Below are 26,899 nucleotides of genomic sequence, written 5' to 3' on the forward strand. Positions count from 1 at the left end.
CTGAGGGGGCGGTGCGAGGTGTTGTTCCGCTGTCAGCTGCTGGTGCAGCCACCGCCCACTCGGAGACATCCTCCTCGGACCTGTCAGCTTCGTATTCTGACGTGCCAGTTGACAGGTCCTCGGCCGCACTATCCTCCGCCTCTGTCCCACTCGATGTGCCAGCCCCGATGTCACGGCTGGCACTGGTGCTCGGTCCCTCCGCCTTGTCTGTGTCCATGTCTCCCTCTGTGTCCCCCGATGATGATGTGGGCAGGGTGGAGAGACAGAAATTAATCAGACACCTGTACACATCTGTCACATGAGTCCAATCTACATAGGTAACATTGCATAGCCTGAAAAGGAAGATCCCTAACATCTACTAAACAAGGTACCGATGTAGGGCATGAAACACACAGTTGGTTGAGCCACCATGCCACTGAAATACCATGGAGAGCATGAGACAATAGCTAAAGACAGGAAACGGAGTCTGACATAGCACCCAGGCCCTGGGGACAATCCAGCACTGCATCTGCACCACACAGCGTTGGCGAAAATACCGATGACCAGGGACCATATCCATGAACTTGAGACACATGCTGCATAGGTAATGCTGAAAACATGCCCAACATGACTCGGTCACTGCACCTTGCGTGTGTGTCCAGACAAACATCACACACTGCCCAGACCCAGCAAGTAGAAATCTGGATTTGACATATAGGCTTTGCCCGCCCCAACCACCCCCTACACGAGGCAAATAGTTGAGACACAGGTGGCACCAACATCTCATAATCTGGGTGATAAACACAGGGGCAGGATAAATGCAAGATTGGACGCAAAACACCCAAGGTGCGCCTGTACAAATAATGAGGTACCAGTGCCCATCCTCAGATGAGTATAACAAGACACACAGGCACTAGCAACTGTGAGTATGAAGAAGGACATTCAGGTCAGGCTGCACAGTGGACACCTGTACAAAATAGCACGTCTATATACATGGTGCCAGGGGACAATGGCACAGAGCACAACCTACGCTGTAGACACTGAGAGTGTCCACGTTTATGATGACACATACAACACTGATGAAAAGGTGCCCCAGGGGACAGTAGTGGCCACGCAACTCCATGCTCCTGAATGGTAATGACTGCAACACACGCCACCATCCCTGCACTATGCGTATCGCACACTCATGCACATCATGTCACAGGCCACTACATAGGACATGCGCACTGTAAGGCATGACACATGAGAGACCAACTCCCATGTCTGGAGTCAGCATCAGTGCCAACTGACATGGAACCCACATGCAGTGAACTTGACAGGGCACAGCCAAGGTCCCAAAACCTGTTACACACCACCCCCACACATGATGCTACAGGCATAGTTCTCGTGGACAAAGCGCCAGCCTACATTACCTTGTGAAGGAGTGACTACACACAGCAAGGAGGGGAAGGGTGGCAGGGGCGCAGCGCTATACTGGGGCAAACTGGATCTGCACAGCACCTTTAAACCCTGGCAGTGAATTCATGCTACTGTGCCCTTACAAATGCCGGTGACACACAACAAACACACATGTACCTACCCCCTTCCGGCTGCTGCATCGCCTGTAAGCGCCTCTCCAAGTCTGGAAAGACCACCGGCAGCACACGCCTGTGGAGGTGGCTCAGACGGCGGCGGCCGGGGTTCTTGTGGCTCTCAGGTGAGTCCCCCAGCAGGACCCGTGCAATCCTCCGCGTCCAGCACCGGATATCCTGCCAGCGTTTCCTCACCTGGGACAGGCTCCGCCTCCGACCATCCACACCCCTCACGGCACTGACGGCGGTCAGCCAGATCTGCGCCTTGGCAGTGGCGCCTACCTGTGAGGAAGAACAAGTGACACCACATCAATACACCAGCCACATGTCACAGAGAGACATATGAGAACAAATTAGCTGGTAACAACAAGGCATGTCATGCAGCCAACGCATTGCACCTTTGTCATAGGGACATGATCCTCTGGTGAGGGAAAAAGCAGTACGTGCCATAGTGGGTACACAGGTGGAATGATGGCAATGTCACAATCAATGATCAAGGCTCATACTGTGCATCACACCCACCCCTCCTGTCTCAGGGCACTGCTGGGAGTGATAGGCACACACCCCTCCTGTCTCAGGGCACTGCTGGGAGACATCAGGCATCCCCCCCCCGGGACCCCCCCAACAGTACATGGCATGTGTGTCACACCAGGACACAATGCCAGAAGTCACAGTCACAACATAGGGACAGTCTGTGCCAGTGGCCTATGCACTCACCTGAAACCCTGGTCGCCCATACAGCATGGGGTACTGTGGGAGGATCACATCCAGCAATGCCATGTTCTCCTCCAGGGTGAATGGCTGTGACCTCTCCACAGCCCTTGACATGTTTCCAGGGAATCAGTAGCAGCAGCTGGGTCGACGAATTCAAAGATGTGCAGGCAAGTACTCCCTCATGGGACCTGGCTGCCTTATATGTGCCTTTCTGCCCTGTCTCATGCACAGGAGTACAGAGTGATTGGTCACTCACATTTGCATCCTATGTTTCCACCAATCCCTTCAAACCTAGCAGTCTGTGTGTACTCTATTGGTTTCATTCTCCTGCATGATGTCAGCTCCACAAACACATTGCAACAAAGTATCTTAATTCCAACTGACTTCTGCTGTTCACCTTCCAGAAGAAATTTGAATTTTGCACTTGGTCTCCCTGACAACCAGCATGCATGTAGGCCTTAATACTTGTCCCTCATGTGTCCCCTATGTAATTTGGAGCTTCACACACAGGTACTGTGCGTTCCGGGGCCCTAGGGCACCCCAAATGCATTGCAACGGCCCGTACACACGTGACTACGTTCACTATCAGTATGGGTGGCCTCGCGTATGCGTACTCGTAGTGGTACGGGCCGTACACACGCCTGTACACTCCCTATCACTACGAGTACGCATACGCGAGGCCACCCATAGTGGTACGGGCCGTACACACGCCTGTACGCTCCCTATCACTATGGGTGTCCTCACGTATGCGTACTCGTAGTGATAGGGAGCGTACAGGCGTGTGTACGGCCCGTACCACTACGAGTACGCATACGCGAGGCCACCCATAGTGGTACGGGCCGTACACACGCCTGTACGCTCCCTATCACTACGAGTACGCATACGGCAGCACTCCCATAGTGATATGGGAACGTACACAGGCCCTCTTGGCAGCAGTACAGCGGTTTTCACACATCACAGTGGTGACAGGCGGCACACAGGTAGGGATAGGGCGGACACACTTGTCCATGGATGGACATACTTGTCCATTAATTGACATCGAGGCATCGTCTGTGCATCACTACATGTGTGGGGCACAGGTGTGATGGCCTGTGATGTGGAACATTACTCCTGAGTCGAGAAGGCACCAGATGGATGATGAGATGTGTACAGATGTACTGTGTGATGGTGCGATGTGTGCCAGGCATGCCCTTGACTCCTTTGACATGTGTGCATGTCGTACTGCGCACTTGGGGTGAGCGTCACTGGCATGGCACGGACACCAACACACGGAAGTGTCCCCTGATGCCCGGTACAGGGGTTATGACACCTGACTTGTCACTACCCACGGTGCACAATGTGACTATGTCATGTATGTGTGGGGGTTCCCATCAGGTTGATGTTGGAGCACCCTCAAACGCTGCAGCCGTTGCAGCAACCAACATGTGTCTGTGTGTAGATTGTCATTGCACACTGTTCCGCACACCATGCCACATGTGGGATCGGATGTGAGGTGCACATGTATGCATGGGACAAGGAGCAGCGTGACAAGGCCATGTCAGCATCCTCACAAGGAATGTGTGGTGAGTCATGACATGTGCACCTTCATGGCAAGGTGTGTGGGCTGTCCTAGTGTAATGTCATGTGACCTGTGGCTCCAGTGTTCCGCTACCAGTCTCTGCAATCGTCATCCTACTGCTGCTGATGTGTGGGCGTATGTCACTCCTGTGTTGCGTCTGGCTGTTCTCTTGCACTGGGACACAGCTATTCCCATGGCGTGGCATGGGGAGGTTCTCAATCTCCGTGTGTAGCTGGGTCTTGGAAGGAGTGCCACCTTGCATCCATACGTGTCCTGGCCATGTAGCACATACCTGACTCCCTATGTAGCATGTGTGTATTGCCAGATTAACATGTGCTCAGTACACATGAGTTGTTGTCGTAGTGCACTCACTCTTCCTTGTCACTTCCAAATTACTGCAGAGCGCCGCCTCTTGCCCGAAGAATTCCAGACTTGGCTGCCATGCAGGAGAATGACAGCATCCGGCTCTACCGCTTCACCCAACCGTTGATTCTGGAGTTGACGGCGAGACTGGCACCACACCTGCAACCGCTGCACAGGTATCCCACGGCACTGACACCCCAGCTGAAGGTAATGGCTGCCCTACATTTTCTTGCCACGGGTACCTTTCAAAATACCATAGCTCATGTTGGTGGCATGTCCCAGAGCATGTTCAGCGGTGTGCTGCATGATTTCTTAGAGGCCATGTTGATTCACCTGGATGACTTCATCAAGTTCCCAACCCCTGAACAGATGACTGAGGTCAAGCGTGGATTCTATGCCCTGGGAGGGATGCCCCATGTCATTGGGTCCATAGATGGGACACATGTAGCTTTGGTACCACCACACGCACGGGAGGTGGCGTACCGCAATCGGAAGCACTACCACTCCATCAATGCCCTCGTGGTGTGTCTGTCCAACATGGTGATTTCACATGTCTGTGCTCGTTTTCCAGGATCAGCACACGATGCCTACATCATGAGGCGTAGCGGGATGCCTGATATGATGATGCAGCTGCGCAACGAACGGGCATGTGTTGTTGGTGGGTACAGTCTGTCTGTCCTGTATTCTGTATGGCCTACCAGCACGACCGCTTCACCACTTCTAACGATGACCATGTGCTTCCCATGTAGGGGACGCTGGCTATCCCAACATGCCTTGGCTGCTGACACCTCTCCGCAACCCCATCACGCCGGCCCAGCTCCGCTACAACACCGCCCATGGCCGGACAAGGCGAGTGATAGAGAGGACGTTTGGCATGCTGAAGAGCCGATTCAGGTGCCTCCACAAGACCGGCGGCGCACTCCCATATGCCCCGGCGAAGGTCTGCAAGATCTTCATGGTCTGCTGCATGCTGCACAACATGGCAGTTGAAAGAGCTGTGCCACTCATCCTGAATCAACATGACGAGGACCATCCACCCGTGGAGGACGAAGGGCTTGGCAATGGGGCTAGTGATCTGGAGGATGTGGAGCCGCAAGAGGACATCCGGACTCGGCTCATACGCGACTTCTTTGCTTAGTGGTGAGTACCAGTGTCTGAGTGTGCACGCATTGGTCCCCGTGTGGCATGCGTTGTGATGTGTGTATCCACCTGCATGTATGGCACGTGAGTCAGAGGTGTGTGTGGGTGTGTCACTGGAGTGATGGTGGCAGTGATGGTAGTATTTCCCCAGTCATAATTGTGACCTAGCATGTTGTCATCCATACATGTGTCGAGTAAATGCACATGCAAGTGGCTGTGCTTTTTGTGGCTGACTTCTTGTGTGTCTCTCTTCCCCAGGTACCTGCGCATGCCGTCTGCTGGTTGCATTGTTGTGGCACTGCTATTCGTCATGGAAATGACATCGTGGGCTGACTCAGCGTTACAGGCACGGACACGTTTGGAAGTCTCCATGGGGTAAGGGATGCATCTGGGGTGTATTGGGTGTGGCAGTTGTTCACGATGTATGCACACTGCCCCTGTCGATGTGTTGTTCCTCTGCAGCCATGTTGCATCCCCATGGGACACGACATGCAGCTGTGTACACCTGAATAGATGGTCTGCCTGGTTGACAGGCATCAGTGATGGGATAGGGGATAGTGATGATGGCATCAATGTGTGTGACACTGCCCTCGGCCACATACGGTTAGCATTGGCTTGACATGGTGTGGGACTTCGACATCAGCGGATCTATCGTGTATGGCAGGCTCTCCGTGTGCAGCTGTGGGTATTTAGCTGTTAGCCGACGCTTGTGTGCCAGTTCCATGGCAAACACACATGTGTGCTGCTGAAGGGGGGTGCCAGTGTTGGACCCACATGTTACTCCACATGATGTGTTCATGTGTACTTCGAGTTGCCTCTGCAATCCCAAATACATGACTAATAAAGCTGTGCCTATGCCTCCAAGGTGCCTCTTCTCAGTCAATGCTGGTGTGTTGCCACGGTGCATCCTGCATGTCTGGCATGGTATTCCCTGATTGTGGCTATGTGTCAATGTGTCGAGTTGCAAAATGCAAGCTGTGTGTGTGGGCTGAGACTGTGTATTGGGCATGATGTCCATGACTGTGTGGGTATTGTGACATGTGCCATCCCCATGCATCCAACGTTGGCCAGGCCCCCATTCTCTGCATCCACCGGACTCAAGCTTGCAGGACATGGTTCTGCCACCTGTCTACACATACCTGGGTGCCCCCCAGGACACTGGACTGGATCCCTGACCTCTGCGCATGACTGTTGCTGTACTCAATGTGTGTGTCAGCACGGTTGTTCGGCGACCCCCTCAGCTGGTTGGGCCCATCATGGGTGTGTATGGTGCTCCATGTATGTCTTGCCTAATACACTGTGACCCATGTGTCCTGTGCCAGACTCAGGCCCCAGGGTGTGGATGGTTGAAGACAATAGATGACTCAGGCATGTTTAGACTTTACAAGACACATGTTAGGTAATTATGCAACCAGCAGGCATCTACTGTTCATAATGTGATTTATTATGGGGGGGGGGGCAAAGTGAGGGTATTTCTGGGATTTTGGAATCCAAAGTTCAGTAGGAAATCCTCAGAGTCCATGCCACAGTCTTTGTCAACATTGGTCAGCCAGTGACCAGCAGGGCCATGTGGCAGAGAATGTCTCTTGATGCTGTGATGCTGTTGCTCCAGTGGGCCAGGTGCCAGGCCAGGTGTCCTGGGAGATGGTGATGTAGCGCCGACCCTCACGGTCCTTTCCGTGGACGACCCGGCCTCCTGCGGGGAACCTCAGCAGCAGGCCGTGACGACGTCTGGGATGCTCAGTCGGATGTTTCCTCCTCCTCCTCCTGAACCCTCCCTGTGGGTGGTGATGTTCTCCGCCTTCTGGCACAGGGAGGGTCGGCCATGATGTCGGCCATCTGACGGAGTATAGCGTGAATCCCCTGGAATGCCATCACTAGCTCAGCCTGTCTGTCCTCCATCCTCCGTTGGTGTTGCAGTAGACAGGCATGTTGCTGGGCCTGCTGTGCCTTGATCCCCTCGAGGACGGACACAACCTGGGCCATGCCCGTGGTGTCCTCCCGGTATGAGTCCAGGATGTTACGGACATGGGAAAATACCGGATCCCCAGCCAACTGGTCAGGCTCGCGCCTCCGCCGTCCTCCACTCCCACCACCCCTGCCCACTTGCGCATGGCCTGCCCTTGTGGGCACATGGGGTCTCCGGGACCCCTGAGGGGTGGCATTGGCGTTGTCGCCTGCCTCCTCCTGGGTGCCCGGGACACCGTGTCCCTCCTGGCCAGCCTGGCTGCTTTGTGGTGGTGGGGCAGGGATCCTGGGTGTCTCCTGGGATGTGGCAGGAGTGGGGGTGGTGGTTGGCACAGTTGTACCTGACGCAGGTGCTGCAGGTGGTTGGACACCAGAGGGGCCAGGTCGGTCGGGCTCGTCCACAGAGTGGTGAGAGTGGTCGCTGCCGGTGGGATCGGGCTCCTGCAGATCCAGGTCCTGTGAGTGTTCCCCCCCAGTGTTGGGGGGTGCACCACGACGTTGACCTGTGTGTGAGAGAGACAATGTTAATTTTGGTCCATGCAACATCCATGTTTCATCAGTTTCAAAGTTGGCACATTTCCTCTTGGAATTAGGATCTGTCTTGCATTCCACTCACAGTGCACTTGTGCATGGGTGTGTCCCTTGGGCACCACTTTGGCCCCTTTAACTATGTGTGGCACAGTCTTACTTGCTGCGTCAAATGTGACTGCAGTCAGCAGTGGAGTGGGCAGGTGTGGCGAGCCATGCATTGGCGCCTTCCGTGTAGCACTGTACATGTGCACATGGAGTGGATCCACACACTTATATGATCCAGGTAGCTGTCCTTGTGCTCGTGAACAGGTTGTGACATGGCCCTGTGTTTTGCCATGGTGAAGAGGGGGGGTTCTGGCACTGGCCACCCTTGTCTACATGCACGCAGTCTACCTGCTGAGGAGCAGACATTCGCACACGCCACACGGCTGATTTGCTCTCCCTGTGTCTCACTCCCTCTGTGTCCCCCTCTCCCTCCCTCCGTGTGTCAGCCTCCTCCCTCTGTCCGTCTCCCTCCCTCTCTGTCCCCCTCTCCCTCCCTCTCTGTCCCCCTCTCCCTCCCTCTCTGTCCCCCACTCCCTCCCTCTCTGTCCCCCTCTCCCTCCCTCCGTGTGTCAGCCTCCTCCCTCTGTCCGTCTCCCTCCCTCTCTGTCCCCCTCTCCCTCCCTCTCTGTCCCCCTCTCCCTCCCTCTGTGTCCCCCTCTCCCTCCCTCTGTGTCCCCCTCTCCCTCCCTCTGTGTCCCCCTCTCCCTCCCTCCGTGTGTCAGCCTCCTCCCTCTGTCCGTCTCCCTCCCTCTCTGTCCCCCTCTCCCTCCCTCTGTGTCCCCCTCTCCCTCCCTCTCTGTCCCCCTCTCCCTCCCTCTGTGTCCCCCTCTCCCTCCCTCTGTGTCCCCCTCTCCCTCCCTCCGTGTGTCAGCCTCCTCCCTCTGTCCGTCTCCCTCCCTCTCTGTCCCCCTCTCCCTCCCTCTCTGTCCCCCTCTCCCTCCCTCTCTGTCCCCCTCTCCCTCCCTCCATGTGTCAGCCTCCTCCCTCTGTCCGTGTCCCTGTGTCTCCCTCCCTCTGTGTCCCCCTCTCCCTCCCTCTCTGTCCCCCTCTCCCTCCCTCTGTGTCCCCCTCTCCCTCCCTCTGTGTCCCCCTCTCCCTCCCTCCGTGTGTCACCCTCTGTCACCTCAGCCCAGCTTCCTGGGCACACACTGTTAGCAGATCTTTGAGTGGCCCTTGGCTTGTTGATGTGATTTTGTTTCTGATCTCCAGGCACCCATTGGGTGTGATGTGTGTCTGTGCGCTGCTGCTGTGGTGGTGTGTGCTGCCACTCTTTCACAATGTTGCCTGTTCATTAGCTGCTGTCATGTGCAAAACAGTGCCTTCACCCCCATGTGTTGATGCAAGGCGTCCGCCATTTGCTGGCAAGTCATTCCTGTGTTGGGACACACTGTTTGTCTGGCTGTGACCTAGGCCATATGGGCAGAGTGCATTGTTGTCTGCTTCGGAGTTGCACTATGTGATTATTGGGGCCCAGCCTCCCGCCATCCGGGTTACCGTGTCATGTGTTGTTGTCTTCTGTGGCCTGTGACTTGACATTGTCCAGCTGGGTGCATGGGGCATGGTGGCAGCAGTGGCATGTGCGTGTTCATGGAGTGTGGTTGAGTCATGCGATAGCTTGTGGTGGTTGCGTGCCTGTTTTTGGGTTTGGTTGTGGATGCCGTTCCCCCATGTGAGGTGCGTTGTTTGTGTACTCACCCGGGTCGCGGAGTCCTTCTAATCCTTCGACTGCCTCCACCGGCAGTATGGCCATCACCCTCTCCTCCCAGGGATGGTATTGTACGGGTCTGCGGGAGGGCCCTCCTCCGGTGGCGTTGGCCTGGTCGTGTTCCTCCTGCCTCTTGGCTCTGACCCTCCTCCACAGATCGTACCACCTGTTCTGGCATTCCTGCCTGGTCCTTCTGGTGTCCGCAACAGCATTCACAGCATCGACGATGGTCTGCCACATGGCTGTTTTTGCTGCCAGGCTGGTGTTTCTGACCAATGTTCCAAAGATCTGTGGCTCGACTCTGAGGATTTGATCAACAAGGACCTCCAACTCTCGGTTACTGAACTTTGGATTCTTGGTAGTGGGCATGGTGAGGGGTGTGGGTGTGGATGGTGGGGGGTGTGTGTGGATGTTGGGGGGTGTGTGGATGGTTGTGGGTGTGTGTGTGTGTGAATGTGATGAGGGTGTGTCTGTGAAGGTGGTTGTGTGAAGGTGTACAAGTGTAAGGTGTGGTGTAGCTTGTAGTATGGTTCTGTGGTGTCTGGCAGCAGTGAGTCTGTTGCAAAGGCTCATGGTTTGTGTGTGTGGGCCCTTTTTATTGGTCCATGGGTGGGTGTGGCAGTGTTTGAAGTTTGGGTGGGTGTGTTATAAGTAGTGGTGGTGTTTTGGGCCTCTGTTTGTCTTTGGCAGTTGCAGGTCAGTGAAGGTGTTTTTTTAGTGTTTGTTGGCCATGTTTAGTGGCTTTGTGCCATTCGTATGGTGTATTATTGTGTTGTTTAGTTTTGGCCTGGTTGCGTACGTGCGTTTTGAGCGTGTGTACGGTGTGTACATGGGCCATTTGGTTGTACGGTGCTGTCCTTGTGTGTGGGTTGGTACGACTCGTACATGCGGTTGTGATGTTGGGGCCTGGGGTGCGCTCCGTACTTAGGAGGTTGTGTTGGGGGTAGGACCGGAACGTACTGGGGTGTAGGTACACGATGGTACGACCCGTACAGGGGTGGGGGTAGGACTCGAACGTACTGGGGTGTACATAGACGGTGGTACGACTCGTACAGGGGTGGGGGTAGGACTCGAACGTCCTGGGGTGTAGGTACACGATGGTACGACACGTACAGGGGTGGGGGTAGGACTCGAACGTCCTGGGGTGTAGGTACACGATGGTACGACACGTACAGGGGTGGGGGTACGACTCGGACATACTGGGGTGTACATAGACGGTGGTACGACACGTACAGGGGTGGGGGTAGGACTCGAACGTCCTGGGGTGTAGGTACACGATGGTACGACACGTACAGGGGTGGGGGTACGACTCGGACGTACTGGGGTGTACATAGACGGTGGTACGACTCGTACAGGGGTGGGGGTAGGACTCGAACGTCCTGGGGTGTAGGTACACGATGGTACGACACGTACAGGGGTGGGGGTACGGCTCGAACATACTGGGGTATAGGTACACGGGGGTATGACACGTACAGGGGTGGGGGTACGACTCGAACGTACTGGGGAGTAGGTACATGGTGGTACGACACGTACGGTGGTGGGGGTACGACTCGAACGTACTGGGGTGTACATAGACGGTGGTACGGCTCGTACAGAGGTGGGGGTAGGACTCCAACGTCCTGGGGTGTAGGTACACGATGGTACGACCCGTACAGGGGTGGGGGTACGACTCGAACGTACTGGGGTGTACATAGACGGTGGTACGACTCGTACAGAGGTGGGGGTAGGACTCGAACGTACTGGGGTGTAGGTACACGGGGGTGTGAGACGTACAGGGGTGGGGGTAGGACTCGAACGTACTGGGGTGTAGGTACACGATGGTACGACCCGTACAGGGGTGGGGGTACGACTCGAACGTACTGGGGTGTACATAGACGGTGGTACGACTCGTACAGAGGTGGGGGTAGGACTCGAACATACTGGGGTGTAGGTACACGGGGGTGTGAGACGTACAGGGGTGGGGGTAGGACTCGATCGTACTGGGGTGTAGGTACACGATGGTACGACACGTACAGGGGTGGGGGTAGGACTCGAACGTCCTGGGGTGTAGGTACATGATGGTACGACACGTACAGGGGTGGGGGTACGACTCGGACGTACTGGGGTGTACATAGACGGTGGTACGACTCGTACAGGGGTGGGGGTAGGACTCAAACGTCCTGGGGTGTAGGTACACGATAGTACGACACGTACAGGGGTGGGGGTACGACTCGAACGTACTGGGGTGTAGGTACATGGGGGTATGACACGTACAGGGGTGGGGGTACGACTCGAACGTACTGGGGTGTGGGTACACGGTGGTACGACACGTACAGGGGTGGGGGTACGACTCGAACGTACTGGGGTGTACATAGACGGTGGTACAACTCGTACAGGGGTGGGGGTAGGACTCGAACGTAATGGGGTGTACATAGACGGTGGTACGGCTCGTACAGAGGTGGGGGTAGGACTCGAATGTACTGGGGTGTGGGTACACGGGGGTGTGACACGTACAGGGGTGGGGGGTAGGACTCGAACGTACTGGGGTGTACATGGACAGGGGGGTACGTGTCGGACGTACGGGGGCTGGGGGGAGTGTTGGGCGCGTATGCGGGCACATGTCTCCATGGTTGCTATAGGAGTTCGGTGCGGACGGTGTTTTTTCCATACGGTTGTAACCTCGGACGCACGGGATGGATCGTGATTCCTCGGTCGGACTTGACTTTTCACGTATGTACAGTAAATCGTCCGAGGACGTGTCGGGCACATTTTCCGACCCGAGGACGTGTGGGGAATGATTCCCAATGCGGTTCGTATGGACTTTTTCCCATGCGAATCGTGATTGCCAGTTCGTACGGCACTTGTACGATTCGTACGGTAAAAAGACCGGATACGAGTCGCACGGGGGAATTTTTTACCGGATCGTGATCGGCACCAAAGTCTTTTGTAGGAACTCCATTAACTAACACAACTAAAGGCTCTTGTAATTTGTGATGTGCTCCCACAGTGTCAATATTTTTTCTTTAAATCAAAGGTAGGAAAACAACCTATCCCTTTAGTGCACACACTTTTTCCTGATTTTGGTTCCATTCTAATAACAGTTTGAAAATGATGCAAGGTCTGAATTAAGGTACTTTCATATACATTCAAATTTTCTAATTCAGGAGATATCAGGAAAATTTGAAATTATTCCAAATTGACCATGAAGGCATAAAGTTACGGTCACGTTTTCCAATGCAATAATAACATCAGTAGCAGCTCCTCGAGGAAGTGCTGCGGGGCGGTGGGCGGAGCAGGGGAGGGGCAGGGTGGGGAGTAGTAAACTACAGCATACACCCAATTGGAGTTGAGTAAATAAATAAATAAAATGAATGACATTGTGTGCGCTGCAACGCCAAATCGGCGATGCAGCGCGCAATGTAATTCGTATTATTTATTTCTTTATTTACTCAACTTCGGTCGGCCGTATGCCGGAGTCTACTTCCCACAATCCTGCCCCTCCCATGCCCCGCCACACCACCCCGCAGCACTCACTCGAGGAGCCGCTACTGAATAACATACCATTGGATCAGAAAATACATCATATCTGTATTCCACAAAAAAATACATAATACGTTTTCTACAATCTACTCTATGTTCTTTTTCCATTTCTCCAGTAAATTGATACATTTGAACTGTTTTCCATAATGTGTGCGTCTATAGCAAATTCACACTTTATTTTAAATTTCTGCTATGGTTTCATGAAATAGAAAAATGTTCTAATTAATAAGTGTGAAGTCCAGAAATGTATAATCTACTGTAGTTTCTATGTGTAACATATTTGTAGAGACGTGTCGCTCACAGTCACCACCAAAATACTTTGCAATCAATCGGACCTTCTCTGCGTTACAGTGTAATAAAGCATCATTAATTACCTCCAATTCTATTGTAGGGCATTTCACAAAATTTTAAGTTCATACACGTTTTCATATAGTGAAATGATGTATTGAACATTTATAATGTAATGAAAAGTGGAATTACACTAACCATTTTTAAGGCCGCCTATGCCCTTGCTCCTGTGAAGGAGTGTAAAACGGGCAGTTGTCCAAGGTTTGCCAAGTTTTAACTTTGCTTTCTAATTTTTTTATGTAAAGAGGTAATACAGTTTAGTAGTGGCTCCATATAATTTGTTGGCACTTTGCATGTAGAGGTGCAATTCCATTGGTAAACAGGATGTTGGCTTATATTTTTCCTGAATATACTGTTTGGAGTGGTCCATAACATTGCTCACTTTTTTTTTTTAAACCAACAGCATAGCAATGTCCTTTTAGTATATGTATGGTAACCTATTTCTGGAACAAATGGTTTACTGTTTGACATATGTCTTCACAAGCCTCCAAATATGTTTGAAAAATTGAAGCAATTCCATTTCTTTTTGAATATTTTAAAAGTTACTTTTACGTGTATTAGTGTTTTCATCCAATTCATTGCTAAACTAAATAATTTCCTTTTCACTGCAAGGGCTTTCACCACAATCAAGTAGCCATATAGTTTATTTTTCAGTATAGCAGTATGGTGTTTAAAAGAAGGATTTTAAACCTCCGTTGGAGGAGGTAAATACATAAGACAAAAAAAACAACATTAAAGGGCCGATTCCAATCCTGGAAAAAGGCCGTACGAATCGTCATACGGAGTGTTTTCTCTGTACGACTCGTACCCGGTAAACATTCCGTACAACCTAGGAAGTACGATTCGTACAGAAAGCCTATTTCCGTACGTTTCGTACAAAGACTGTACGGGTCACAAAAACCTATGATTCTGATCCGGAACAGCCTGTACGCGACGTCTGTACGTATTTAAGCAGCGTTTTACGGCCCAGCAAGTATGATTCGTCCCTACGTCACTCCGTACGGCTCTTTTTTTACGGGAGCCAATAACAGCTGTAAAAGTTGAGTCCCCCGGGGTACGAGTCGTACAGGCATACACCCCGTGCGTTGTGTATGTATGGTGCGTACCCCCAGCGTGTATGTACGCACCGTTCCCCCAGCGCGTATGTACGCACCGTACCCCCAGCACATATGTACGGTGCGTACATACGCGCTGGGGGTACGATGCGTACATACACGCTGGGGGTACGGTGCGTACATACATGCTGGGGGTACGGTGCATACATATGGGCTGGGGGTATGCACCGTACATACGTGCTGGGGGTACGCACCGTACATACGCGATGTTGTTGTAAGGTGCGTACATATGCATGGGTGGGCCTGTACGATTCGCACCCCAGGAACAACTTTTCCCGGGATACGAGTCGTACAAACTTTGCTTCGTAGCGGGTAAAGTCATTCCCCGTGTACGGGACGTTTTCCGTACGAATCGTAAATCGGAAAGCCGGTCCGGATCGTACTTGTACGTTCGGACTGTATTTTTATAATTCGTACGGAAAAGTGTCCGGGTCCGTCTTGTACAACTTTTCCCAGTACGATTCGTACAGATCGGGCCGATCCATATGTATTTTTCCCGGGCCGTACCACGTGTACCCCTACGGCACCACTACTATAGTGATACGGACCGCACCCACGCATACATAGCGTGGGTACGGGCCATATCACCATTGTATTTGTGCCATAGGGGTACGGGTGGTACGGACTGTACACACCCCATGAATGCGGGGGTACGGTCCGTATCACACGTACCCCTACGGCACCAGTACATTTGGGATACAAGGCGTACACACGCCACAAATGTTGGCCTACAGCCTGTTGCAGCATATTACCACTATATTGGTGTGTGTGTAGGCCCAGGAAAGCAGTGTACTGCACCAAGGGGGTGGGTGAGTGGCTGCAAAGGATTCCCAGCAGTGGACAGACATGTGAGGGGTGGGTGCAGAGGACTCCCAGCAGTGGACAGACATCTGAGGGGTGGGTGCAGAGGACTCCCAGCAGTGGACAGTGGAGAAGTGTGGCTCAATGATTAGAGCGGCAGACCCTGATGCAGAGGTCTAGCCCGGGACCAGGGTTCAATTCCCCGCCTCGGCGGGTCTTGGGCTCAAAAATTCCACGGACCTGATAATTCTCACCTCGGTGCCTATTCCAATCATGGAGTCCCACTCGGCAACTCTGGGCAACAGCTTGCTTAATCTCCACAACGGCCCCCACAACGCTAAGGATGCCTGGCCTCCACCTTGGGGGTGCCAAGGAGTGGACGCCTCACAGGGAAAGCCAGGATGGGTTCCACAGCGGTATTCGTACAAGCGCCTTGAGACCCTTGCGGGTGAGTAGTGCGCTATACAAGTATCAAATTTACAGAGACATGGGGGTGGGTGCAGAGGACTCCCAGCAGTGGACAGACATATGTGGGTGGGTGCAGAGGACACCCAGCAGTGGACAGATATGGGGGTGGGTGCAGAGGACTCCCAGCAGTGGCCTGCAACATGAGGGGTAGGTGCATATCACTCCCAGCAGTGGACAGACGTGAGGGGTGGGTGCAGAGGACTCCCAGCAGTGGACAGACATGTGAGGGGTGGGTGCAGAAGACTCCCAGCAGTAGACAGACATGTGAGGGGTGGGTGCAGAGGACTCCCAGTAGTGGCCTGCAATATGAGGGGTGGGTGCATATCACTCCCAGCAGTGGACAGACATGTGAGGGGTGGGTACAGAGGACTCCCAGCAGTGGACAGACATGTGAGGGGTGGGTGCAGAGGACTCGCAGCAGTGGACAGACATGTGAGGGGTGGGTGCAGAGGACTCCCAGCAGTGGACAGACATGTGAGGGGTGGGTGCACAGACATGTGAGGGGTGGGTGCAGAGGACTCCCAGCAGTGGCCTGCAACATGAGGGGTGGGTGCATATCTCTCCTAGCAGTGGACAGACAAGTGAGGGGTGGGTGCAGAGGACTCCCAGCAGTGGCCTGCAACATGAGGGGTGGGTGCATATTACTCCCAGCAGTGGACACATGTGTGAGGGGTGGGTGCAGAGGACTCCCAGCAGTGGCCTGCAACATGAGGGGTGGGTGCATATCCCTCCCAGTGTTTAGCCAAAATATTGAGTTTTAAATTTCGACCTACAATAATATCGTGTTTTTAATATCGTAGGTACAGAATATCGAAGTCAAGAATATCGATGGACAGAATATCGATCCCAAGGTAAGTAATATCGAGGTTAATAATATCGAAGTACTTAATATCGATGTAAGTAATATCGTAAGTAAAAATTTCGATGTCAATAATATCGATATTTATTTAGTGTAATGTCATTTAATATGTATTTTATTTGTATGTTAAAGATTATTGTAATGTATTTTAATACATTTAAAAATAAATGTTTAGAGATTTATAATTATTTTACATTTAATTTAGCGTTTTAGTATCAGAGCGGGTTGTGGGTTTATAGGGGAATAGGGTGGGAAGTAATTTAATTATAATTAATGAATTAATATGTATTGTTTAATTGGTATTTATGATTAATTAATTGGTAATTAATTAATAATTGGTAATTAATTGATTAATTAATTGTTAATTAATTATTAATTGTAAAATTATTTTATTAATTGGTTAATTATATACATTATAATTACTTTATTATTAATATTTATTTATTGTTATTGTTAATTAATTAATTGTTAATTAGTAATTAATTGGTGATTTAAGTTTATTAAGTGATTAATTGATAATTAAATTAATTATGTGAATTTTTATGTGTAGTGGGTTGTGGGTTTATAGGGGAATAGGGTGGGAAGTAATGTAATTATAATTAATGAATTAATATGTATTGTTTAATTGGTATTTATGATTAATTAATTGGTAATCAATTAATAATTGGTAATTAATTTGATTAATAGACTAAATAATTTTTTATTAATTATTAATTGTAAAAATAATTTATTATTTGGTTAATTATATCAATTATAATTAGTTTATTAATAATATTTATTTATTGTTATAGTTAATTAATTAATTGTTAATTAGTAATTAATTGGTGATTTAATTTTATTAAGTGATTAATTGATAATTAAAATTAATTATGTGAATTTTTATGTGTAGTGGGTTGTGGGTTTATAGGGGAATAGGGTTGGATGTAATTAAAATAAAATAAATAATGATATATTTTATTTATTTGTAATTATTATTAATTAATTGTTATTAGTTAGTTAAATATAGTAAATATAAATAATTGATTATTGTATTTTATTTGTTGTTATTGCTAATTAATGTATTGTTAATTAATAATTAATAGGTGAATATTTGTAATTTCGTAGTTAATATGTATTAATTAGTGAATTAATAACTATATTAATTATAAAGAATGTATTATTAATTGTAAATAAGAGATAAATTGATATTTAAATCTATTGTGTATTTTTTATGTGTAGTGTGTTGTGTGTTAAAGGGGGAATAGTGTGGGATGTAATTTAAATTTATTTATTTAAATATTTATTTTACATAATTGGTATTTAATAATAATTATTTTTTTAAAACATTGTTAACATGCAATTTTTTTATAACAAATTATTGAATTGGTTATAATGTTCATAGAATCACTATGCTATCTAGTGCTTTCCCAACTGTTTTACTATCTGGAGTGGGAATAGTAATTTTTACCCCTACGCTATCCAGCGCTTTCCCTACTGTTGCACTCTCTGGAGTTGGAATAGTAATTTTTACCCCTACGCTATCCAGCGCTTTCCCTACTGTTGCACTCTTTGGAGTTGGAATAGTAATTTTTACCCCTACGCTATCCAACCTTTTCTCTACTGTTGCACTGTCTGGAGTGGGAATAGTGAATTTTACCCTTACGCTATCCAACACTTTCCCTACTATTGCACTCTCTGGAGTTGGAATAGTAATTTTTACCCTTACGCAATCCAACACTTTCCCTACTATTGCATTCTCTGGAGTGGGAATAGTAAATTTTACCCTTACGCTATCCAACACTTTCCCTACTATTGCACTCTCTGGAGTTGGAATAGTAATTTTTACCCCTACGCTATCCAACGTTTTCCCTACTGTTGCACTCTTTGGAGTTGGAATAGTTATTTTTACCACTACGCTATCCAACGTTTTCTATACTGTTGCACTCTCTGGAGTGGGAATAGTAAATTTTACCCTTACGCTATCCAACACTTTCCCTACTATTGCACTCTCTGGAGTGGTAATAGTAGATTTTACCCTTGCGCTATCCAACACTTTCCCTACTATTGCACTCTCTGGAGTTGGAATAGTAATTTTTACCCCTACGCTATCCAACGTTTTCCCTACTGTTGCACTCTTTGGAGTTGGAATAGTTATTTGTACCCCTACGCTATCCAACGTTTTCCCTACTGTTGCTCTGTCTGGAGTGGGAATAGTAATTTTTACCCTTACGCTATCCAACACTTTCCCTACTATTGCACTCTCTGGAGTGGGAATAGTAATTTTTACCATTACGCTATCCAACACTTTCCCTACTATTGCACTCTCTGGAGTTGGAATAGTAATTTTTACCCCTACGCTATCCAACGCTTTCCCTACTGTTGCACTCTTTGGAGTTGGAATAGTAATTTTTACCCCTACGCTATCCAATGTTTTCCCTACTGTTGCACTCTCGAGAGTTGGAATAGTTATTTTTACCCCTACGCTATCCTACATTTTCCTTACTGTTGTTTTTGTTGAAGTTGGACTAGTAGTTTTATTGTGTCTGATATTAAATATGTTTTGTAATATTTTAGCTATTGTAATATATAATTAATAATAAAAAGTATTCAAATTAAAATTATTGATTATTATTTGCTATATGTAATTATTTAATATTTATTAATGTTATTGTTTTATGTGTATAGATGTATTGGTAATTTAAATAAATATTTAATAATTTATATGTTACAGAAATTATTATTAAAAGTAGTGCTGAGTGACTCGCGGCTCCCTGAAGATCGTAAGACCTCCGAACTTGTGCTTGAGCCCCGCTGAGTGACTCGCGGCTCCCTGAAGATCGTAAGACCTCCAAACTTGTGCTTGAGCCTTGCTGAGTGACTCGCGGCTCCTCGAAGATCGTAAGACCACCGAACTTGTAACCGAGCCCTGCTGAGTGACTCGCGGCTCCCACAGACTCTCTTGGTCCCGCCGGACCCCACGACGACAACCGTATCCCCCAGCTCGAGGATTGTGAGCTGTGCGACGGGTACGCTCCTGCATTTGATCCACATCCCCAAAGACTGTCCCACTACCTCCTACTCCCCTCCAAGACTTTGAGAGCCCACGCTCTGCTTGTATATATTTGCCGTACTGATCATAAAGATCCTACTTCTCCAATCTGATAAAGATTTGCTCGTAAAAACTCCTCGTGTGGTGTCTCTCTGTCGTGTGGTGCCGAGGGTGCGATCCTAGATACGAGGTTCCTCCCCTGAGGAGTCTCCCGCCAGTGCCCGGCTACGATACCTCGAGGGTGGGTCTCAGGGCAGTCAGGGCCCCATCCGGGCCCCTCTGTGGTCGCCTTCTAACATTGGTGGCAAGCGACGGGATTCGGGTCCATAATCTAGAGATCGTACCGGGAGCGGCTGACGCACTACCGACAAAGATGGCAGAAGGAAACGCCGGGGTTCTCATAGAAGACGACGCCAGTACCGTGTTCCAGGTGGAACAGCTGGAAGAGTACACTCACAAAGAACTAAAACAATTCTGTAAGGAACTCAGAATCGCTACCACTGGTCTCAACACCAAAGAAGATATGCAAAAGGCACTGAAAGCTTGGGTAGATTCTGGAGCCTCCCGGCCAGAAGGAGCGGGGGAGCCCCACGACGAAGCTGGACCCTCCCAAGGAGAACGCAGCAGCAATCAGGTGCGAGGCTTCGTACCAGACGGGGGCCTATCCCCGGAGGAACTCGCGGACAGAGAAAAAAGTCGCCATCACGAGCTCAAATTAGCCAAACTCAAAATCGAGGGCGAGCTGAAATTAGCCGAGAAAAAGCTAGCAGTAGAACAATTGCGAGTACAAGGAGAACTAGAAGAGAAGAAACTCCAACGAGAACACGAGGGAAAGAGACTTCAACTGGAACATGAACGCAGCCTGAAGGAAATAGAACTGAAAGCGAGAAGCGAAGAAACGCGGCCCCCGGGGAACCGGGAGGCGGCCGCCCCAACGGAACAGAAGGTCCACATCCCCAAGGATGTGGTCAAAGAATATTACAAAAATGATGACATTCAGCAGTGGTTCTGGGCCTACGAGGTCGCCATGACCTCCCATCGGGTCCCACAGAAGGATTGGGGGGCTGGGTTGTGGGGACGATTCCTGAGCGAAGGGAGAGACACCCTGCTCGACCTACCCACCTCCATGCAAACATCCTATGAACACATGAAAGCGGCCCTCCTCACAAGGTACGGCCTCACCCCGGAGATGTACCACCAGCGGTTCCGGGACTGCAGGAAGATCCCGGGTACCACCTGGGTGGAATATGTGAATTTCTTCAGCCGCGCCTTCGATGGATGGATCAAGGGCAGCAAGGTAACCACCCTGGAAGAACTAACAGACCTTATGCTGTGGGAACACCTGGCGGCCAACTGCTTTGTGGAACTCTGCCAGAATCTGCTTGATAGCAAGCTCACGGACCCAAGAAAGCTGGCTGTCGAGGTGGATCGCTGGACCAACACCCGGGTCTCCCGGGGCCCTGTAGGAGAGTACCCCCGAGCCAGTCAGGGACCACCCCGCCAGAGAGGGGGGGGAAACCAGGGAGGGCAGAGAGAGTCCCAGGCTAGTCCCCCGAAGTCCCAACCTCCACCTTTCCCAGCACCCCCACCAGCTGTATCCGGCCCCCCCCTTAGACGGGGGCACCGGGTAACCATCACTTGTTTCCGTTGCCAGAAGCCCGGGCATTACGCCAACGACCCTGAATGCCCCATGGCCCCACGCACCACCCAGGCAGCACCCCCTGCTAGACAGATAGCCAATGTAGCCCTGGGGGAGGAGGTTGAGGAGGCCGAGGAGTGGGAACCCGCCGCTATGGCCCTAGTGTCCTTAGGAGATAGAGAGATGGTCCCTGGGAGCCTCCTGCCCTCTAACACAAAGAAATATGGGCAGCTAGTCACGATCAATGGCCACCAAGTAGAAGCCCTCCGTGACACCGGGGCCAGCATCACCGGTGTCCTTAGCCATTTAGTACACGAAGACCAGGTCCTCCCCAACGTCTTTTGTCCTGTCATTTCAGCCGACAACACAGAAAGCCTATGTAAGGTAGCCCTGGTGCCCTTTGAGTGGGGAGGGGTGGTCGGTAAACTGAAGGTTGCAGTGAGAACCTCCCAACCCGTAGACTGTCTCCTGGGGAACGACCTGGAAAGTTCCCCCTGGGGACAAGTTGAGCGCAAGACCCATCTAGGGATGATGGGCCTCCCTGAGTGGTGGTGCACCAAGACTCGATCCATGGCGGCTTGACTGACCCCCCTGAGGGAAGTCGACGACGCCCCGACCCCTGAAGATAGGATGGTCCCAGCCGAGGGTCCCCCCATGTCCCCACCAGAAGAGTCGATCGCCAGTGACGAACCCCCGTACTCCGACTCCACCCCAGTCACCGAGTTTGGCGATCTGCCCGAATTAGCCCAGTGGTGCCACGAGGGGGGCCCCTCCCGAGAAGAGTTCTGCCGAGAGCAGGCTACCTGTCCCTCCCTGGACGGGCCCCGGCAACAGGCAGAGGCCCAGGCCGCAGGCGACCAGACGGGGACGCACCGGGTGTATTGGGAGAATGACCTCCTGTACAGCGAACAGAAGTCGGTGGAGCTAGGGTCCGGCCGGGTGCTGGTGGTACCCCTACGCTTCTGAAACCTCCTCCTGGGCTTGGCCCACGATGTCCCCCTCGCAGGCCACTTGGGCCAGGACAAAACGTACAGTCGCCTCGTGACCCACTTCTACTGGCCCAGAATGAAAGCAGATGTAGGAGCCCACTGCAAGTCCTGTCCCACGTGCCAGGCCAGTGGAAAGAGCGGAGGGAAGAGCAAGGCTCCCCTCCAACCCTTCCCTGTCGTCAGTACCCCTTTTGAGCGGGTCGGGATCGACATTGTAGGGCCCCTGGACCCCCCAACCTCCCAAGGGCACCGGTTCATCCTCGTCCTGGTGGACCATGCCACCCGTTACCCTGAGGCCATCCCCCTGCACACCGTCACGGCCCCCGTGGTGGGCCGGGCGTTGATGGGAATCTGCTCCCGCATGGGTTTCCCCCGCGAGGTCGTGAGCGATCGCGGTACCAACTTTATCTCCCGGTACATGAAGTCCTTATGGCAACAATGCGGGGTGTCCTATAAGTTCACCACCCCGTACCACCCCCAAGGAAACGGCCTGGTAGAGCGGTTTAACCGAACTCTGAAGGGGATGATCGCGGGCCTGGAAGAGCCCCTCCGGCGTAAGTGGGACATCCTGCTCCCCTGCCTCCTATTTGCATACCGCAAAGTTCCCCAGAAATCCTTGGGGTTCAGCCCCTTTGAATTACTCTACGGGCACCCCATCAGGGGGCCCCTCAGCCTGGTCAAGGAAGGCTGGGAGGTGGCGCCTCGAGGCCCCCCCGAGATGTGTTCCGTTACGTCCTGACCCTCCGAAATCAGACTAGAAGGTTCCGAGAGATGGCCGAGGCCAACCTGGAGGCGAGTCAGGAGGAGATGAAGCGCTGGTACGACCAGAACGCCACTCTGGTCGAGTTTCAGCCGGGCCAGCAGGTATGGGTCATGGCCCCCGTGAAACCCTGCGCCCTCCAGGATAAATGGACCGGGCCCTTCAAAGTGGTTGAGCGGAAGAGCCAGGTCACGTACTTGGTGGACGTCCAGTGCCCCCGGGACCCCCTCCGGGTCCTCCACGTGAACCGCCTCAAGCCCCACTTTGAGCGAACGGAGCTGAGCCTCCTGCTGGCCACTGATGATGGGTCCGAGGAGGAGTCAGATCCTCTCCCCGATCTCCTGTGCACCAAAGAGAAGGACGGCTCCGTAGAGGGAGTGAACCTCTCCCCGTCTCTCACTCCCCAGCAGCGTGAGGATTGCCGCCAGCTCCTAGGGCAGTTTCCGGACCTTTTCTCCCTGATCCCCAAGGTCACCGACTGGTGTGTCCAAGATGTGGATACCGGGGACAGCCCACCAGTGAGACACCGAGCCTACCGAGTCCCTGATCGGGTCCGGTCCTGTATCCAAGCCGAAGTCTCGAAAATGTTGACCCTCGGCGTGATCGAACCCTCGAACAGCCCCTGGGCCAGCCCCGTGGTCCTGGTCCCAAAAGCAGCTGCCCCCGGGGTCGCACCAGAACTCCGCTTCTGCGTGGACTACCGGGGACTCAATGAAGTCACCCGAGCCGATGCACACCCCATTCCCCGTGCCGACGAGCTCATTGACCGGCTCAGGGCTGCTCGGTTCCTCAGCACCTTCAATCTCACCTGCGGCTACTGGCAAATTGCGCTCACAGAAGGAGCCAAGGAGCGGTCCACCTTCTCCACCCCGGATGGGCACTATCGCTTTCGCGTGATGCCCTTCGGGATGAAAAATGCCCCGGCCACCTTTCAGCGACTTGTAAATAGAGTCCTGGCCGGACTGGAAAAATTCAGTGCCGCATATCTCGACGATATCGCAGTTTTTAGCTCTGAGTGGAGTGAGCACCTCCAGCACCTTCGGAGGGTGCTGACCGCCCTGCGCCAGGCAGGCCTCACCGTGAAAGCCAGCAAGTGCCAAATTGGGCAAGGTTCGGTAACCTACCTGGGGCACCAGGTCGGAAGCGGGCAGGTCGCCCCTCTACAGCCCAAAATCGACGCCATCCTAGCCTGGGAACCCCCCACTACCCAAACGGAGGTCCGAGCCTTTCTGGGCCTCACGGGCTACTACCGGAGGTTCATCCGGAATTACGGCAGCCTGGTCGGTCCCCTCACGGGACTCACGTCCAAAAAGCAGCCCAAGAAGGTGCAATGGTCCCCTGCCTGCCAAGAGGCGTTCGAAGCCCTGAAAGCGGCCATGTGTACTGCCCCCGTCCTCCAGGCCCCCGACTACTCCAAAGAATTTATGGTACAAACTGATGCCTCCGAGCATGGCATCGGGGCAGTCCTCTCCCAGGTGAATGACCAAGGCCTAGACCAGCCCGTAGCCTTCCTCAGCCGAAGGCTATTGCCCAGGGAACAGAGATGGAGCACCATCGAGCGAGAGGCATTCGCCGTAGTCTGGGCCCTCAAGAAACTACGCCCTTACCTGTTCGGCACCCATTTCAAGGTCCAAACCGACCATCGCCCCTTACGATGGCTCATGCAGATGCGAGGAGAAAACCCCAAGCTACTGCGGTGGTCAATCTCCCTCCAGGGGATGGATTTCACCGTGGAACATCGCCCTGGGACTGACCACGCCAACGCCGATGGCCTCTCCCGGTTCTTCCGCCTCAGCGAAGAGAACCCCCAAGAAGATGGGTAGTTCTCTCCGGCTTTCAGCTGGGGGGGACGGATGTTAGACCCGGCCCTCGTAACATAACTAGACCTGACCCCTGCACCTCACACCAGCCCCCAAACCCACGGCCTAGCCGATCCTTCCCACCAGAACTAGCACGCACCCAACCCGGACTTCCCCGTCCATGGCCTTCTGCCCTTCGGCCACACCGGGCCCGCGTGCCCACTTCATGCAACAAGATGGCCGCCTGGCCCCAGCGCGACCCTGGCCTAGAGGCGCCACTCCGGCTGGAAGACATCACGCTCCCCTTGGGATGAGAGAGGGAGGAGCAGTTTCTATCACACCTCTGCGCTTCCCTGGGACGGTGGGTTTCGATCGACCTGCCGGCCTCCCCGAGGGCTGGCTCCACGCCTGCTGGGTGTCTGGGACTCCTCCCGACCCGGCCCTGAACGGATCAAAAGACAATGGCAGGAAACCCCCAACAAGCGACCCCCAGGTGACAAGACCCCTGCCTGCACCATCTCCGGACATCAAAGAGGGGTCGCCCTATAACAAGGAGTGCTCTGGGACTGTCCGGCAGATTCGCCTTGGAACACCTGAGCTCTGCTGAGTGACTCGCGGCTCCCTGAAGATCGTAAGACCTCCGAACTTGTGCTTGAGCCCTGCTGAGTGACTCGCGGCTCCCTGAAGATCGTAGGACCTCCGAACTTGTGCTTGAGCCCCGCTGAGTGACTCGCAGCTCCCTGAAGATCGTAAGACCTCCGAACTTGTGCTTGAGCCTTGCTGAGTGACTCGCGGCTTCTCGAAGATCGTAAGACCACCGAACTTGTAACCGAGCCCTGCTGAGTGGCTCGCGGCTCCCACAGACTCTGTTGGTCCCGCCGGACCCCACGACGACAACCGTATCCCCCAGCTCGAGGATTGTGAGCTGTGCGACCGAGCTGTGAGCGGTGCGACTGTCCCGCTACCTCCTACTCCCCTCCAAGACTTTGAGAGCCCACGCTCTGCTTGTATATATTTGCTGTACTGATCATAAAGATCCTACTTCTCCAATCTGATAAAGATTTGCTTGTAAAAACTCCTCGTGTGGTGTCTCTCTGTCGTGTGGTGCCGAGGGTGCGATCCTGATACGAGGTTCCTCCCCTGAGGAGTCTCCCGCCAGTGCCCGGCTACGATACCTCGAGGGTGGGTCTCAGGGCAGTCAGGGCCCCCTCCGGGCCCCTCTGAGGTCGCCTTCTAACACACACACTAAGAATGATTCTTTGCAGAGACCTTGTGATGGCACGCAGAAACCATGGTCCACCTCATGACCATCAGAGAAGAACATTTCTCAGAACCATAACACATTACCACTACACCAACTCCAGGAGCCTCAGCACCAACATCAATACCTGAAATGCAATAGTGTGCAAAGTAAAAATAAATGCTTTATTCAGCATAAAAAAAAAACATGAAATGACACTATCTACAAAGGCCAATGGCCAGTCCACAATAGAAGTCCTTGGGGGGACAGATGGGCATGCGTCTCCCCTAGCTTGCCTGCACATTGGAACACTCAGGTTCGTCGACTGGGGGGGCATCCTGTGGGGAAGGACCAGGCACCGCAGGGACAGGAGGGGGAAGGGCAGGTGTGGTGGGTGCAGGGGTGGACGTCTCCAATGCAGGGGGTGGGGCAGCATCAAAGGTGGATGTTAGCACGTCGCTGCACACTGCTGCCAGGGCGTCCAGGGTAAGCCATGCACCGGAAGAAACCCCAGGGCCAACGGAGGGGGGTGGCCGAGGGATGGGGTGCAGCGCTCATGGGGGAGGGGGTGGACAGGGGGGGACTTGACTACCCTGGCCGGGGACTTCCTCACCAGCTTGCGGGGTGGTGTCACAGTGTGGGTGATGGCCAGCTCTTCGGTGTCAGTTTGGCTGGGGAGCCAAGGGGAGTGCTTATGGAGGGACTGGGTTGTGAGGCCTGCGGACTCAGACTGTGGCTGTGTACATGTCTTTTTGCCCCA

The sequence above is a fragment of the Triturus cristatus genome, chromosome 2_2, assembly GCF_964204655.1.
Source record: "Triturus cristatus chromosome 2_2, aTriCri1.1, whole genome shotgun sequence".
Taxonomy (NCBI): Eukaryota; Metazoa; Chordata; class Amphibia; order Caudata; family Salamandridae; genus Triturus; species Triturus cristatus.